The following is a 17,626-nucleotide window of genomic DNA, read 5'->3' on the forward strand; positions in this document are numbered from 1 at the left end:
AAATAATAAAATAGAATCTTGTAAACAACAACAACAACCACCCCATATTAGTTAAAAGTCATTTGAAACAGGTGGGCTTTTGAGGTCTTTTTGAAGGCTATAGCTGAAGAGGCCAACCATATCTCATTTGGGAGGGAGCACAATAAGGAAGACGCCATTTCATAATGTCCACCAGTTTAAATTATCTTAAAGGTGAGCCAATCAGTAGAGGTTCCGATGCCAATCTGAAAACAGACCGATTTAAGGATGTCCTACTAACACCCTGTCCACACATTGTTTAAGACTTCCAGTGTCAAAACCAACACTTTGAACTGGGTCCAGAAACACACTAGTTCCCAAAGCAACTGGTATAGTATTCATGTCATATGTTCCAATTATCTGGCCCAAACAAACATGCAAGCAACTCTATCAGTTCTGAGTCATCTTCAGAGGTAGTCATACATAGAGTGCATTGAAATAGCCTAGTCTGCATGTAACCAAAGGATGCATGACTATGGCTGAGCCTATTTTGTCTACACAGGGCTGGTATAAGTTGCCTTATATGAGTCAGACTGTTTGTCCATCTAGCTGAGTATTGTCTCAGTGGTTCTTCAGATTTGCAGGCAGACGTCTCTTCCAGCTGTAGCTGGAGATGCTGGGAACTAAACCTGGGTCCTTCTGCATGCAAAACAGATGCTGTACCATGGTACTATGGCATATCAAACTAAGATAGTTGAAAAAACTAGGCATTCTCTTATTATTTCTGGTGCTCAGCCATTGCAGCATTTTATTTAAGGAATAAATAAAATGAAATAGCATTTTCCCTTTGCTTTTCTTGCACAGGAAGCAATTTTGCGATTAGTAGCAGACATGTGTTGAACTCAACAAAAATGCTGAGTCAATCCTCAGCTGAAATCGCCTTTAGCATGTCTAACATTTCCATTTATTAACACTGAATGAAGAATGTTTAATGAACTATTTAGATATCAACTAAGATTAAATAGCTATGTTGAACTTGCAGATACAGCTATTAATTTCTGTTATTACCATACTTGTCTCCATGGTATTTTCTCTTTATATCCCAACTGTAAAGTAAACCCCATTTTCCCACTTGAATCTTCCCTGCATTCCTTGACATCCCATACCATATCTAAACCTCCATACCTTTTAGCTAACTTTTATGTCCAAATCATATCCATACACAGTTGCATAGCATATCACTTTAGTGTATTTCCTAAAGAAACACCATTTATATAACTCTCATTAAAAGTCTTTACTCACTGCAATCTGTGTTACATATCTTTAGGTGCCAGGCAAGTACATTCCTCTTCTCCCAGGCCTCTGGCTAATTAAACAATCTATGCCCCTTTAAACTGGGGTGAGGGGGGAGGCCCCTTCATGGATCACTGCCTCCCCTTCATGGATCACTGCCTTGCCGTGGCGAAGGGGCTTGAAGAACTCAGAGAAGCTATGAACTATGCCGAGCAGGGCACCCAACATGAACAGGTCATAGTGGAGAGTTTTGACCAAACGTGATCCACCTGGAGGAGGAACCGGCAAGCCACTCCAGTATCCCTGCCAAGAAAACTCCATGGACAAAGACAACAGGCATATAAAAGATATGACGCTGGAAGATGAGCCCCTCAGGTTGGAAGGCGTCCAACATGCTACTGGGGAAGAGCGGAGGGCAAGTACAAGTAGATCCAGAGCTGATGAAGCGGCTGGGCCAAAGCCGAAAGGACGCTCAGTTGCGGATATGCCTGGAAGCGAAAGGAAAGTCCAATGCTGTAAAGAAAAATATTGCATAGGAACCTGGAATGTAAGAACCATGAACCTGGGTAAGTTGGAGGTGGTCAAAAATGAGATGGCAAGAATAAATATTGACATCCTGGGCATCAGTGAACTAAAATGGACGGGAATGGGTGAATTCAGTTCGGATGACCATCATATCTACTACTGTGGGCAAGAAACCCGTAAAAGAAATGGAGTGGCCCTCATAGTCAACAAAAGAGTGGCGAAAGCTGTACTGGGATGCAATCTCAAAAATGATAGAATGATCTCGATACGAATCCAAGGCAGACCTTTTAACATCACAGTAATCCAAGTTTATGCACCAACTACTTGTGCTGAAGAAACTGAAATTGACCAATTCTATGAAGACTTACAAGACCTTATAGAAGTGACACCAAAGAAGGATGTTCTTCTCATTATAGGGGATTGGAATGCTAAAGTAGGGAGTCAAGAGATAAAAGGAACAACTGGCAAGTTTGGCCTTGGAGATCAAAACGAAGCAGGGCAAAGGCTAATAGAGTTCTGTCAAGAGAACAAGCTGGTCATCACAAACACGCTTTTCCAACAACACAAGAGACGACTCTACACATGGACATCACCAGATGGGCAGCATCGAAATCAGATTGATTATATTCTCTGCAGCCAAAGATGGAGAAGCTCTATACAGTCAGCAAAAACAAGACCTGGAGCTGACTGTGGCTCAGATCATCAGCTTCTTATAGCAAAATTCAAGCTTAAACTGAAGAAAGTAGGAAAAACCACTGGGCCGGTAAGATACAATCTAAGTCAAATCCCTTATGAATACACAGTGGAAGTGAGGAACAGGTTTAAGGATTTGGATTTGGTGGACAGAATGCCTGAAGAACTATGGATGGAGGCTCGTAACATTATACAGGAGGCAGCAACGAAAACCATCCCAATGAAAAGGAAATGCAAGAAAGCAAAGTGGCTGTCCAATGAGGCCTTACAAATAGCGGGGGAGAGAAGGCAAGCAAAATGTGAGGGAGATGGTGAAAGATACAGGAAATTGAATGCAGATTTCCAAAGAATAGCAAGGAGAGACAAGAAGACCTTCTTAAACGAGCAATGCAAAGAAATAGAGGAAAGCAATAGAATGGGAAGAACCAGAGATCTGTTCAAGAAAATTGGAGATATGAAAGGAACATTTCATACAAAGATTTCCATAATAAAGGACAAAAGTGGAAAGGACCTAACAGAAGCAGAAGACATCAAGAAGAGGTGGCAAGAATACACAGAGGAATTATACCAGAAAGAAATGGATGTCTCGTATACCCCAGGTAGTGTGGTTGCTGACCTTGAGCCAGACATCCTGGAAAGTGAAGTCAAATGGGCCTTAGAAAGCACTGCAAATAACAAGGCCAGTGGAAGTGATGGTATTCCAGCTGAACTATTTAAAATTTTAAAAGATGATGCTGTTAAGGTGCTACACTCAATATGCCAGCAAGTTTGGAAAACTCAGCAGTGGCCAGAAGATTGGAGAAGATCAGTCTACATCCCAATCCCAAAGAAGGGCAGTGCCAAAGAATGCTCCAACTACCGCACAATTGCACTCATTTCACACGCTAGCAAGGTTATGCTTAAAATTCTACAAGGAAGGCTCAAGCAGTATGTGGACCGAGAACTCCCAGAAGTGCAAGCTGGATTTAGAAGAGGCAGAGGAACCAGAGACCAAATTGCAAACATGCGCTGGATTATGGAGAAAGCTAGAGAGTTCCAGAAAGACATCTACTTCTTCTTCATTGACTATGCAAAAGCCTTTGACTGTGTCGACCACGGCAAACTATGGCAAGTTCTTAAAGAAATGGGAGTGCCAGATCACCTCATCTGTCTCCTGAGAAATCTCTATGTGGGACAAGAAGCTACAGTTAGAACTGGATATGGAACAACTGATTGGTTCAAAATTGGGAAAGGAGTACGACAAGGCTGTATTTTGTCTCCCTGCTTATTTAACTTATATGCAGAATTCATCATGCGAAAGGCTGGGCTGGATGAATCCCTAGCTGGAATTAAGATTGCCGGAAGAAATATCAACAACCTCAGATATGCAGATGACACAACCTTGATGGCAGAAAGTGAGGAGGAATTAAAGAACCTTTTAATGAGGGTGAAAGAGGAGAGCGCAAAATATGGTCTGAAGCTCAACATCAAAAAAACGAAGACCATGGCCACTGGTCCCACCACCTCCTGGCAAATAGAAGGGGAAGAAATGGAGGTAGTGAGAGATTTTACTTTCTTGGGCTCAATGATCACTGCAGATGGTGACAGCAGCCACGAAATTAAAAGACGCCTGCTTCTTGGGAGAAGGGCAATGACAGGCCTAGACAGCATCTTGAGAAGTAGAGACATCACCTTGCCAACAAAGGTTCGTATAGTTAAAGCTATGGTTTTCCCAATAGTGATGTATGGAAGTGAGAGCTGGACCATAAAGAAGGCTGATCGCCGAAGAATTGATGCTTTTGAATTATGGTGCTGGAGGAGACTCTTGAGAGTCCCATGGACTGCAAGAAGATCAAACCTCTCCATACTGAAGGAAATCAACCCTGAGTGCTCACTGGAAGGACAGATTGTGAAGCTGAGGCTCCAGTACTTTGGCCACCTCATGAGAAGAGAAGACTCCCTGGAGAAGACCCTGATGTTGGGAAAGATGGAGGGCACAAGGAGAAGGGGACGGCAGAGGACGAGATGGTTGGATAGTGTTTTCGAAGTTACCAGCATGAGTTTGACCAAACTGCGGGAGGCAGTGGAGGACAGAGGTGCCTGGCGTTCTCTGGTCCATGGGGTCACGAAGAGTCGGACACGACTAAACGACTAAACAACAACAACAACAGAGGGGGGAGGACATTACTGTTATTGTTTGTTATTATGGTATGTGTTTCTGCGTTTTTATATTGTAAACTGCCCTGTGATCTTTGAAAGAAGGGTGATAAGAAATGTAATAAATAATAATGACAATAATAAGATAATTTCTAGTCTCTACCTTGAATAGATGCAAATAAACAAAATATTACAAAAATATACCCTCAGTTTCCAGTAACTTCCAAAAGAAACCCATGGAAGTTCTCACCCATCTTGGGATTTGCATAAGATGTGAGCAAGTAAACACACACACACATACTGGGTTGTTTCTAACAAAGGATCTTTCCCTTTCCTTCCCCCATGTGCCTCCAAAATCTGTTCTGAGTTTCCCCTCAACCCTCTGGAGCAGATGGAGGGAGCATGTGATTCCCTTAAAACCTCAGTGATTGGGCAGAGATATAAGGAACCATATGGTCTTAAGGTAGCCTGGAACCACGTTTTTAAGGGCTTGTAAATTAGTAAAAGAACACTGAATGTGGCCTGGTAGCATATAGACAGCCAGTGCAAGGAATTGTGTGCTGGAGATAGTCCTAATCAGCAGTCTAGTCACAGAATTTTGTACCAGCTGGAGCCTGCAGGCCAGCCCCAAGACTCATGTCATATAGAGCACATGACAATAATCAAATGTTGACATGAATCATGATGGTCAAACCTCATCAAGAATGGTCATACCAACCAACCATACCTGGTAAAAGGCAGTCCTAGCCACTAAAGCTACCTGAACCTCCAAAGTGACAAGGATGGATCAAGGAGCACCCTCAGACTCTGAACATGTCCTTTCAGAGGAAGTGCAATCCCACCCAGAACAGGCAACTTGCTAGTCTCCTGAATACTGGAACCACCCACACATAGTGCCTCTGTCTTCCTAGGGTTCAAGCTCAGTTTATTGGCCCTCATCCAGTTCACTACTATACCCAAACAGTCCACATCATGCACAAGCTCTCCTGAGTCAGATCTTGCAGAGAAATAAATCTGCATAATGATGATACATTGCCTCCAGTCCCTAATAACTGCACCCAATGGCTTCATATACATACATATATATTTATATAGATGTTGAGCAGCATTGGGAACAATGTCACACCCTGTTGCACATCTTAGCACAAGGGCCATGAATCCAAAGCACAATCTCCCAGTGTTACTCTCTGAAAACAGCCCTGTGGGAAGGAGTCAAATCCCTGTAAAACAGTGCCCATTTCACAGACACAGTCCGGGAAGGCACCACAGTCAGTTGTACCAAAAGCCATTGACAGATTAAGAATCAGAGGTAGAGATGCACTTTCCTGTCCTGATCTAGAAACATTCACCCATCAGGGCAAGCAAAGCTAATTCAGTCCCCAAACTGTTCCTGAACCCAGAATGAAATGGATCCAGATCTGACGTATGTGTAACATTATCAAATACCAATCCACTCCCACAAAGCCCTTTTTATTATAGCCCACAGAATGACACACCTGTAAACGACTGAATTTCCTTTGTTTTATTTCATTCTGGTTATAAAATGCTATTCATTTTAACGGATCTCGTGATCAATTTTCTAGCTTGAAATGACTTAGTAAGACTCATTTGTATGAATCTATTATGCTAAAGAAGAATGGTGAGTAATAATCATACATTCTTCAAAGCTCCCCCCTAGAATTTATTTAATCACATACATACTTACATTTGATTGCCATCTCACCCTAAATTTTGCCTGTTTTGACATGAATGCCTTTCGTATGCTGATCTGTAGCTGATTTTATTATATGTAGAAATATATTTAAAAAGTCTGATACTGCAGTCTCAGTACATCTAGAAGTCGAGAAAAATGCAGCAGCCACGTATTAGCCCCCTGGTGGTTCAAAACACCAACTTTTAGCAACCATGTAAAGATCTCATGAGGAATAACAACATGTTAGAGTAAAAACAACAATAATTTGGGACAACTTAATATATTTTTAAATTTTTATAAATGATAAACAACAGCCACAAAAATATTCTGATCATAAGCAGTTTCACACTTAAATTCACTTTACTACAACTCTAATGCTTCTCCCAATCTTAATCTGACCTGATTACTGCAATCCTGAACCCACTTTAAATTATGTAGTAGATGCTCTACCACAAGAGGCTAACTCTGAGTAGACATGCATGTAATTGTACTATAGGTTAACTTTAACTCATCAATTTTGCTGATTGGCTAAAAACACCAAAAACAAAAACAAAAAACCAAGCGTAGCCCCACTGGTTTATCTCACAGAAATTGCATAGAAATTTGCCTGTATGTTTTGGTTTCAGGAGGCCTATGGATTTATGAGGTTTTTGCTGTTGTTAAGGATAGGGCAGAGTCTGGAATGCCATATACCAGTAATCTGTCCCCACCTCTCAGCAGCACTGTGGATACAGTAATAACCAACTCACCGCATATGAGCCAGAATATCCTACAGGCACCTCTACTTGTGTGCAAAAATACAAACAACAACAACAACAACAACAAAGTAACCATTTGTTGACCTTTCCTAATACTGTACTCAAAATCAGCTGTCTGCTCCTTGCCTAATAGTAGGTCTGAACCAAAGTGTTTTAGAGGACAGCAGGAGGGGGATATTTTTTTAAGAGGACAAATGACAGGGAAGGAAAAAGCTGAACCAGCTATTCCTCTACCCACACATGCTGCTTCTCTCTTCAAACCAAAGTCAGCCAGATATATTGTAATCATTTTGAGGGGATACAAATCATGGAAGTCCATGTACCTACAACTCTGTCCCATGACTGAGTATGGAAGTCTTTATTTATGTATATGTCAGAGTTAAAATTTTAGCACTATCTACAGTGTTTTAGACTATTTTGTATATGTAAGGAGACTATGTTATATTTAAAACAATACAGGGAAGCATTCAACTATTCTAGCCTCACTTGCAGTCTGAAAGAAGAATTTCAATCAATATATGCTTAATCTCAGCTGCTTGATCATGCACTTCTGCTCCCAACATATTTAGAATGAAATGTGAGCTACTTTACAAATGATGTGGATGGGAGCAAAAATCATTACACCCTTGTACAAATATGCTTTTTAGGGAGATCCACAAATACACCAATGAGCTAAATATGCACCTAGTTAATTAGCAAAAATATTAACTTAAAATTAGAATAAACTGAACATCCAGATGGTTTAATAGAGCTAACTCTATGTTTTCAGCAAGGGAAATCTTGTCTCACTACTCTGAAAGAATGCTTTGAAGTAAAGGCAACTGAGAACTATTTATTTATACTTCAAAGGCTTTTGAAAATGTCTCCCAGAAGAGATTATTGAGAAAAATTAAGTAATTATGAGATGAGAGGGCAAAAACTGATAAGTGAAAAGCTGTCTAAAAGAAAACAAAGAGTCAGGATAAATGGCCCATTTCATTCTCATTAACACAACCACATTCCTCAATCTTTTTTTTTCCTGCTAAAGAATGGTATATGGATTTGGGCAACCAAGTTACTAGATAATAAATGTTCAAATAGCTAAGTAAATAATGTGCATCAACTTGTAAAATATTTGACCAAATCATGGCAAAGGGCTCCTAGATGAAAGGAGAAATGTCAGAAGAAATAAATGTATATTTGTGTATAGCACCCTTAAAATATAAGTTCCCATACACGTCTAGGAGCCAGTAAAAATGTCTTCTTCTTAGGATGTGGAACATGCCATTGCCATGGGAACATCAATTAATTTAAAGACACAAATGATCTTCAGCAGCCTGCCATAGCAATAATCCCTTTTGATTTTATTCCTTGCTGGTTCTCTGTCACATCTGATGTTTGTGTCACTCCCATGCAAAGGAAAAGGCGGAAGGAAAACTTCGGCACTGCTACTAAGGAAGTAGGAAGTACATACCACAAGAGTTCTTATCCATCCCACAATCTAAATGAGCAAGGATGCCTTGCTACCTACTTCCATTTTGCGACTGGTGTTGGGCTGATAGCAGGGACAGATATTTTCATATTTTCATTCTGAGAGATTTGAAGGAGGTTCCCAAGCTCCCTGTCCCCTACTTCCTCAATGTTTCCTTTATTGGTGACACTGCTGTTGCAGGAAGAGCAAGAGATCAAGAGGCGGGAATAGTGATTTAGACCAGGATGGATGCAGGCATACAGAACCAGTAATGCTCGGCTCTTGGGCTTGGAAAAACTCCCTGTGTCATTATTATTGCTGACTATGACCAAAGCAGAGATGCGGGTGGTGCTGTGGGTTAAACCACAGAGCATAGGGCTTGCCAATCAGAAGGTCGGCGGTTCGAATCCCCACAACGGGGTGAGCTCCCGTTGCTCGACCCCTGCTCCTGCCCACCTAGCAGTTCGAAAGCACGTCAAAGTGCAAGTAGATAAATAGGTACCGCTCCAGTGGGAAGGGGAACAGAGTTTCCGTGCGCTGCTCTGGTTTCGCCAGAAAAGCTTAGCCAATAAAGCGAGATGAGCGCCTCAACCCCAGAGTCGTCCACGACCGGACCTAAGGGGTCCCTTTACTTTTACCTTTATGACCAAAGTAGGGGTCTTTCACAGAAACAGTTAAAGGAGTATCTTATCAACAGAGTATCAGAGTTCAGCTGCAGCCTTGGGGGAAGGAGACTCAGAGACAACATTCTGAACAAAGAGGTGTGCCACTACCAAACTAACAACTTGATTCCGCGCACCACCATAATATAAGTTCCATTTCCATTTATTTCAAAATTGCCCTCAACTAAATTTCTACACGGGTTTTGAAATTTCAAGTTGGCTGCTTCTGTTTTCAAAGAATAAGTGATATACAAATCCTAAATTTATCAATTTAATATTTATTTAACTTTGTATTTAGTAAAGTGCATATGTTGTTTGCACAACTGCTATCACTTGTGGCAGGGCCAAATCCAAAGCTGGCAGAATCAGACCCCCCCCCCCACAATCTTGCACCTTTACACACTCACAAACCTATAAATAGACCAACTCAAGCTTCAACTTCCATTTTCTTTATAAACTCTCTCCTCACAAAGTTTGTAAAAAAGCATGATCCAGCACCCTTTATCTGTTGTGGGTGTGCAATTGGCAAACAGAATGGAGTCCTTCGAACAGAAGAATGTTCATAACTTTAACACACAGCTGAAGTGCAAGCTATGACTTACATGTATTCAAAATCTCCAACTTCAAAAGGCAATAGGAAATTGTCTTCCTTCCTACCTTCCTGGAGAGTAATTTGTTACATTGGTTTAAACCTTACTTCAGAAATGAAGAACGCTTTTTGCACAATAGGTCTGTAGAACATTACCTGTGTCTCTCACCACAAGAGGAGTCAGCAGGTCCAAGAGCCCACTTTGCTTTGTTTAAAGCTCAACAATAACACTATTCTTAATCTTTACTAATGCTTTGAAGGGAATGTAAAATCTATTCTCCCAGAACAAATGCAGCTGACTGAAACTGATAGCTGTTTGGGCCATAGGGAAGGTTATGACTGATTTTTAAATGAACAGAACTGAAATCAAACAGTGGCTCATCTTGTAACTAAGGAACAGGGGGCACTAGCTGAACATCTAATGAAAAGCATCCATATATTAGAGTAGTCAAACATCCCATTCTGGCTATGCTTCATCTAACATGCTATATTATATTTACAAAGATATGAGAAAGCAATTTCCCTTTCTGCCACAGTTTCAATTTATTAATCCTAATCCCCAACACTTTACCTGCCCAAACATAGGCGACAATATTCTTTATCCTTCCAAGTTGTCATCTCTCAATGACCATGGGCAACATATGTATTACATACTTTACAATGTTTGAAGTGAGGACATAATTTAATTCCAAGAAAGTGGGGGGGAGGAATCCACTACACTGTGGGACATCACCTCAGCTGCCATTAATCAGCATACTTCCTGTGGAAACCAATAGATGCATGCCTACTTATGGCACATGCCTGTGGGCTGAATTTGGGGATGAGATTCAGACTTGCCTCAAAAATTAGGACAGAACACATTATAGATGCAATGCACAGCAGATTAACATTTAGAAGGTATAAAATAGGTGCATATTTTAAAGGCTATCTTATCTTGGATGTCCATATTATTACCACCTTTATATGCTGGGGCTAGGATTATGTAAAAATGGATTCACCAGATTACTACATTTTTTATTGTAAAATAGTATTAACAAGAATAAAGTAAACATGCATTATATAAAGCCTAGATGCACAACAAAGAAACACAGATCCTACAAAAGCTTTAAGCCACTGTATAGCTACCAAATTAAGGGGAGACTTATAATTTGTCATTTTTTTTAAAAAAAAAAACAACAACTACCGTCAAAGTCATTCTTAGCAAAAATCAGTGGCATCTTGCTTTGTAATGCTGCTCTAACTCTGTGGTCACAGAGGTTTCAGAGAGCTTAGATATTGTTTGTGTCTATTTATAATAGTTCCATCACACAATATCTTTCCAATACCTTCAAAGGTCTTCCAAGGTGATTTTAGTCCTTTCTTACTCATCATGACAAAAGGAAAGATAGCAGGAATGTAATTGTTTATTCTCTGCATACAAGACTTGAGACCTGACTGTTTTTTCTCTGTGATTTTCACCCTGTCAAGTCATTTACAGTAGACTTGCTGTTTTCTTCTATAACTTTAGTAGGCATGCCTGCAGCAATATCTTAGTATCTTATGTTTCATATCTGATTCATATCTGATTCTGAAGAGCAATGTACCTAATTATATTGAGCTTATATTGAGAACTAGCTGTGAATGGCCATGCTTGGTTTTATTTATTGTATAAAATGTGGTAAAATAAAATGCAAATGAAATAGTTTTTCAGTCTTACTCTATAGCATTCCTGCAAAATCTTGTGAAATTCTGTTTGCTCCAATGGCAAATGTTAGTTTCAAAATCTTTTTAGTTATTTGTTGATCCTAAAACAGAAACCACAGCCAATTCCTCTCTCTGTGAAAACAAATCACACTTTAGTCCTTTGACATAATATTGTATTTAATACTTAAGTGTAAGGGACATAACATAAACTTTGACTCCAACTCTATTTTTGGATGTGGGGCTAGGAAGTTGTAATTGCATAGCATACCATGGCAGAGAGATGTTTCTGTATATTGTTTGAACAGGAATAATGTTTGGTTGTGTGAGAGATGTGGATGTTGCTTTTTCACATAAACCACAAATGTAACAGTTAGACAAATGTTGGGAGTCCAAATCAACTCATACCTGATAACGGGAGATGTTTATAGCTGGTGGTCAGGATGTGGTTTTTTCGCTTGGCTGCAAAAAGGAACATAGACCAAATAAGGGAAATAATAAATAAGGGTAAGGGCGGTGAAATAAGGGCAGTGGGAGATGTAAACAGAGGTGGGGATGTTAGAAGGGAAATTAGGTGGTCATGATGTGCTTTGTAGTACCCAGCCAATGGGGAGGCAAGGGAGGGAATTGTGCTTCGAGTATAGGGAATATAAGCTCATGCTTTGCCAAAGCTGGGGTGTGCCTACTTTGGACACCTGCTCTTGCAAGAACATATTGTACTAAATAAACTCTTGGCTGCTTCACCAATTTTGTTCAGATTGTATTTTAAGGGTCTTAGGATCCACTTCTTACTAGTCCTTTATTGCTACTATCACTACTGAGACCTGCTCCCAATTCCTCTAAAATCCAAGGTGGGATTGGCCATAAGGTTGGTTTTGTGGTCAGATTTAATTCTGATGCTTCTGTTTGCCTAAATTGTGCTTTGTGTTGACTTACCATGACAAGCAACTGAGAATGCTTGCCACTGAAAACAGGCGCATGAAGACACAACTCAACCCAACTGACTATTGGGATCACTTATTGTAAATAAGTAAAAATATTGGCCACATGGCTGCTGTTTTGGATGCCCTAAGAAATGGACTAAAGCACTCACTAAATTAACTCTGAATAATAATGTGCAATTTCCAGTCCTAGAATAAACATCTACCTTGAATAGTTTAGATCCAAGCTTTTCCTCCTCATCAAGCAGAACAATTTATTTCTGAAGGTCCTTCCAACTCTTTCATATATATACAATAATTACTGTCCTAGAGAAAGGTCTTTGTTGTGGTCAGTATATCGTAAGTAAGGATTTATCTATTCAGAACACACATATTTATTTTATGCTGACTTTATATCCACATTTGTCAAACCATTACTTATTTTTATCCCTCAAACAATGTTATGAGCTTTGTTGATATGTCTGCCTATAAATTGCCTGAGTTTATGTATACCTCAGTTTAACATTTTATTCCATTCCACATTTTGCTATTCATTTTATGAGTAGATATATAGCATCATTTGGTTGAAATTTGTAGCAGCATTACATTTAGGGCTTTTTTATGATGCAGCAACACAAACAGAAATGATTTTATCTCTTAAATCTTGTTTACTTTATCTCTACTAAAAGAAAACTCACAAAACCTTGAAGAACATAAATATTATATGACATCTATATTAAGCTTTCTTCAAACACATGCAGGCAGGCACACACATTCTCTAATAAAGTTTTAAAAAAACCATGAAATTATATTGTGAGTGAAATTAGTAAGCTTTGTTAGTTTGCTTGGGTGCAAGGAGGGTGAAGACTGTGGATAGTGCCAGTCGTGTCTGGGCACAGAAATAAGCAATCATTCAATCCAAAGAATCTTTATCATAGCATACCATTAGTCAGGGGTAATGGTTTGGATGTATGTGTAGATTAAAGAAATTGCGGAGGGGTGTGTGTGTTTTTCCGATATACTACAACTCTCTCTCTCTCTCTAAGAGGGAATAAACACATTGCAAATATAAGACTAAAAATCAGTGATAGTTGAAAAAGGTCCTGTATTCCAGGTGATGCTGTTAAGGTGCTACACTCAATATGCCAGCAAGTTTGGAGAACTCAGCAGTGGCCAGAGGATTGAAGAAGATCAGACTACATCTCAAAGAAGGGCAGTGCCAAAGAATGCTCCAGCTACCGCACAATTGCGCTCATGTCACATGCTAGCAAAGTTATGCTTAAAATACTAAGAGGCAGGCTTAAGCAATATGTAGACCGAGAACTCCCAGAAGTGCAAGCTGGATTTCAAAGGTGCAGAGGAACCAGAGACCAAATTGCAAACGTGTGCTGGATTATGGAGAAAGCTAGAGAATTCCAGAAAAACATCTACTTCTGCTTCATTGACTATGCAAAAGCATTTGACTGTGTCGACCACAGAAAACTATGACAAGTTCTTAAAGAAATGTCTCCTGAGAAATCTCCATGTGGGATAAGAAGCTACAGTTAGAACTGTATATGGAACAACTGATTGGTTCAAAATTGGGAAAGGAGCACGACAAGGCTGTATATTGTTTCCCTGCTTATTTAACTTATATGCAGAATTCATTGTGTGAAAGGCTGGACTGCATGAATCCCAAGTCGGAATTAAGATTGCCGGAAGAAATATCAACAACCTCAGATATGCAGATGACACAACTTTGATGTCAGAAAGTGAGGAGGAATTAAAGAACTTCTGAGTGAGGGTGAAAGAGGAGAGCACAAAATATGGTCTGAAGCTCAACATCAAAAAACTAAGATCATGGCCACTGGTCCCATCATCTCCTGGCAAATAGAAAGGGAAGAAATGGAAATTTTACTTTCTTGGGTTCCATGATCACTGCAGATGGTGACAGCAGTCATGAAATTAAAAGACACCTGCTTCTTGGGAGAAAAGCAATGGCAAACCTAGACAGCATCTTAAAAAGAATCTTAAAAAGAAGAGACATCACCTTGCCGACAAAGGTCCGTATAGCTATGGTTTTCCCAGTAGTGATGTATGGAAGTGAGAGCTGGACCATAAAGAAGGCTGATCGTTGAAGAATTAATGCTTTTGAATTATGGTGTTGGAGGAGACTCTTGAGAGTCCCATAGACTGCAAGAAGATCAAACCTATCCATTCTTAAGGAAATCAGCCCTGGAAGGACAGATCCTGAAGCTGAGGCTACAATACTTTGGCTACCTCATGAGAAGAGAAGACTCCCTGGAAAAGATCCTGATGTTGGGAAAGATTGAGGGCACAAGGAGAAGGGGATGACAGAGGACGAGTTGGTTGGACAGTGTTCTAGAAGCTACAAACATGAGTCTGACCAAACTGCGGGGCGTAGTGGAAGACAGGAATGCCTGGTGTGCTATGATCCATGGGGTCACGAAAAGTCAGACACAACTAAACAACAACAACAGCAACATTCCAGGTGACTGCATTCATACATTAGCACTAAGCCAGGTTTAGCGTAGCATGATTTGCAGACTAAGCCATTATCACATTAGACATAGCATTATGGTATCATTGGCTAAATAAAATAGATTCCCACAACAATTTTGATTATAGGGCAGTAAGATCAAGGGTAGGCAAGGACAGCAGAACAAAGAAACAAAAAGATGTTGAGAAGAATAGCTTCAGGGGAAACACTAGCATATTTGCAATGAATATTGGATATTACAAAATGTTTAGGTATTTTTTGACACACCAAATTGGAGTAACCAAATTCCTTAACATGGCAGAAGAGCCATAGCTCACAGGCAGAACATCTGCTAACAACACAGAAGGTCCCAGGTTCTAGGAATAGACAACTGTATGAAACCCTGGAGAGCTGCTTCCAGCCAGTGTGGAGAATACTGAGCTAGATAGACTGACTCCGTAAAAGGCAAGTTTCTGTGTTCCTATAAAAAGGGGAGGGAAGTGACTTGGAGATTGCCCTTCATATGGCAGAGTGTCTAAGATTACTATGTTCAGATGTAGATTCAGCTTGTGGGACAATATTCCGTAAGGAGAGATCACACTCTTTTACAAAACAATAGGACTTACTTTTGAGTTAGCAGGCATCCTAGGCATGCACTGTAAGTCATTGGCAGCATAAGTCTAGTAATATCTACTTAGCAGGAAGCCCTGATGAAGTTATTGAAGCCAATTATCAAGTAACAATCTTTGGGATGGCAGTCTAAAATTTCGGTCAGGATTCCACCCCTACCCCCGCAAAACCCCCCAAACTATCCCCCCACCAACACCCCAAATACAAGCCATTAAGTCAGGGCTCCTTAGTTCCTTGTCTAAAAGACTCATTCGTCTGAGAATATCAGAAGCTGCATCTCATCCCTTCATTTCAGAAAAACAGCTTCTTAAGCAGGGCAGGGCAGCTAAGGCTGTGAAAGTCTCTGCTGCATAAGTGGATCTATCCCAAGAGGGCTGTTCATCTTCTGTACAGCTGAAATGTACTGTGAATATTTACATTTAGATAAGCATGATTGTCACTTTAGAAAAATGATGGATTAAATTTATGGCAGCTAAATGATCTACATATCATCCACTTACACGTTCATCTAACTTAACAGTTGTAATTTTAACTTTAATGAAGTTTTTAATTTCAAAATACTGAAGGAAAGGTAATTATTAACTCCTGTTACATGACCAGGTTCATAACAGCTGGTTTGCTTTCTAAAAAAAACATTAAAATATGAAGTTTCTCAGATATGCAGCAGCTTCTGTGTAGACAGGCAATAATTTCTTATTTCATCATACTATTGCACTAGTTTTGCCTAACAGCATTCAAGGTCCTGACTTATAATCTCTATTGTATTTAACACCTGGGATGATCCCATTCCCCCCCCCCCTGTGTTCTCAGTTTAGAACATATACCCAAGACAGCAATCCTAATCATGCTCACTAGCTGGTAAGCTCATTGTACATAGTGGGACTTACTTCAAAGTTGATATGCATGAGTTTGCATGGCACATCTATAAGGAACCATCTTATGCATTTTGGGAGGTATTCTGACTTGTGCCATCAATGCAAGGTTTACCAGTAGTGAAATGGGACTTTCCAGGGTTTCCAGGAAGTAGTCATTTCCCACTCAGTCGGCAAGATCTTGTAACTGGATATACATTCCACTGATTAAACAGGTACCTTCTGCATGAAAAAGACATACTTTGCTGCTGAACTATGTCTTGGATATTGGATCTCAATATCCAAATCTTACATCATTGGTGCTGGAAATCACTGTGGCAGTATGGGTTCACTAAAAAGTAAAATCAAATTCAGATATTTTAAGCAAATGAAAAAATGTAAAGAGCATAGCCTGGGCTATGTTCCAAATTAACTGGGTGCAATAATGTTTCTTTACTGTCAAAACCAGGACTATTTGTGGAAGGGGACACATGTATAATATGGGGAATAAATGATGTCACAACAAGCATTGACTCTCACATTCATCTACCTATTCACCTTCCTCAAAAGAAACCTGGGTCTCTGGAAATAACTTCAATTATGGTCAAAAGGTATTTCGAAACAAACGAGATTTCTTTAAGCTTAATATGTAATGAAAAGTTTAACCAAGATACATAATGTCTAGTAAGAGATGGTGTGGATTAACACTGCTTCTCTTTCTCAAATTGAAACAAACTATGCAATTCAGTTCATTTGTATATTCTGTGCTGATATCTCTAAAGACTTTATCTGTGTTTGCATATACTGGATTCAATGTGCAAGACCTGCTATGAAATGTAATTTAGATGTGATGAGAGGAGACTAAAAACCACTATATTTGGGGGGGGGGCACACATACAACTAACAAGCAGAATAATTGTTCATGGGATATATATCTGAACTACTAAAATTCCACAAACTACATTATAATTAATAAAATAATTGTAATTTGCTATGGTTATCTGACAGTTTTCTATGAAGCAATTCTGATGTTCCTTTGAGTGCAGTTTAGGAATGAGAAGTAGTTGGAGAGAATGGCTGCTACCCTTTGCTCTGTTCTCTCAGTACTGTATTATGCACACATTTCATTTGCATGCATACACAGATATCTTAAAACACCAGCTAGCATGCAATTTAATGTGTAACTATTCAGATTCTATTTCATCCTGACAAATAAATTGCAACTGCAATTTTGGAAACCAACATTTAAAATAACCTATCATAAAAAGTATATATTATTTATACTGAAGTTAACATACTAATATTACCA

At 39.6% G+C, this 17,626-nt stretch overlaps 1 protein-coding gene across 2 annotated transcripts in view; it reads right to left on the reverse strand.

Annotated features, from left to right (window-relative positions):
- ROBO1 (roundabout guidance receptor 1) overlaps positions 1-17,626 on the reverse strand; it is a 591,421-nt gene that overhangs the window by 539,966 nt on the left and 33,829 nt on the right. The window lies entirely within an intron of this gene.

This window comes from Podarcis gaigeae (assembly GCF_964106915.1).
Source record: "Podarcis gaigeae genome assembly, chromosome: 4".
Classification (NCBI taxonomy): Eukaryota; Metazoa; Chordata; class Lepidosauria; order Squamata; family Lacertidae; genus Podarcis; species Podarcis gaigeae.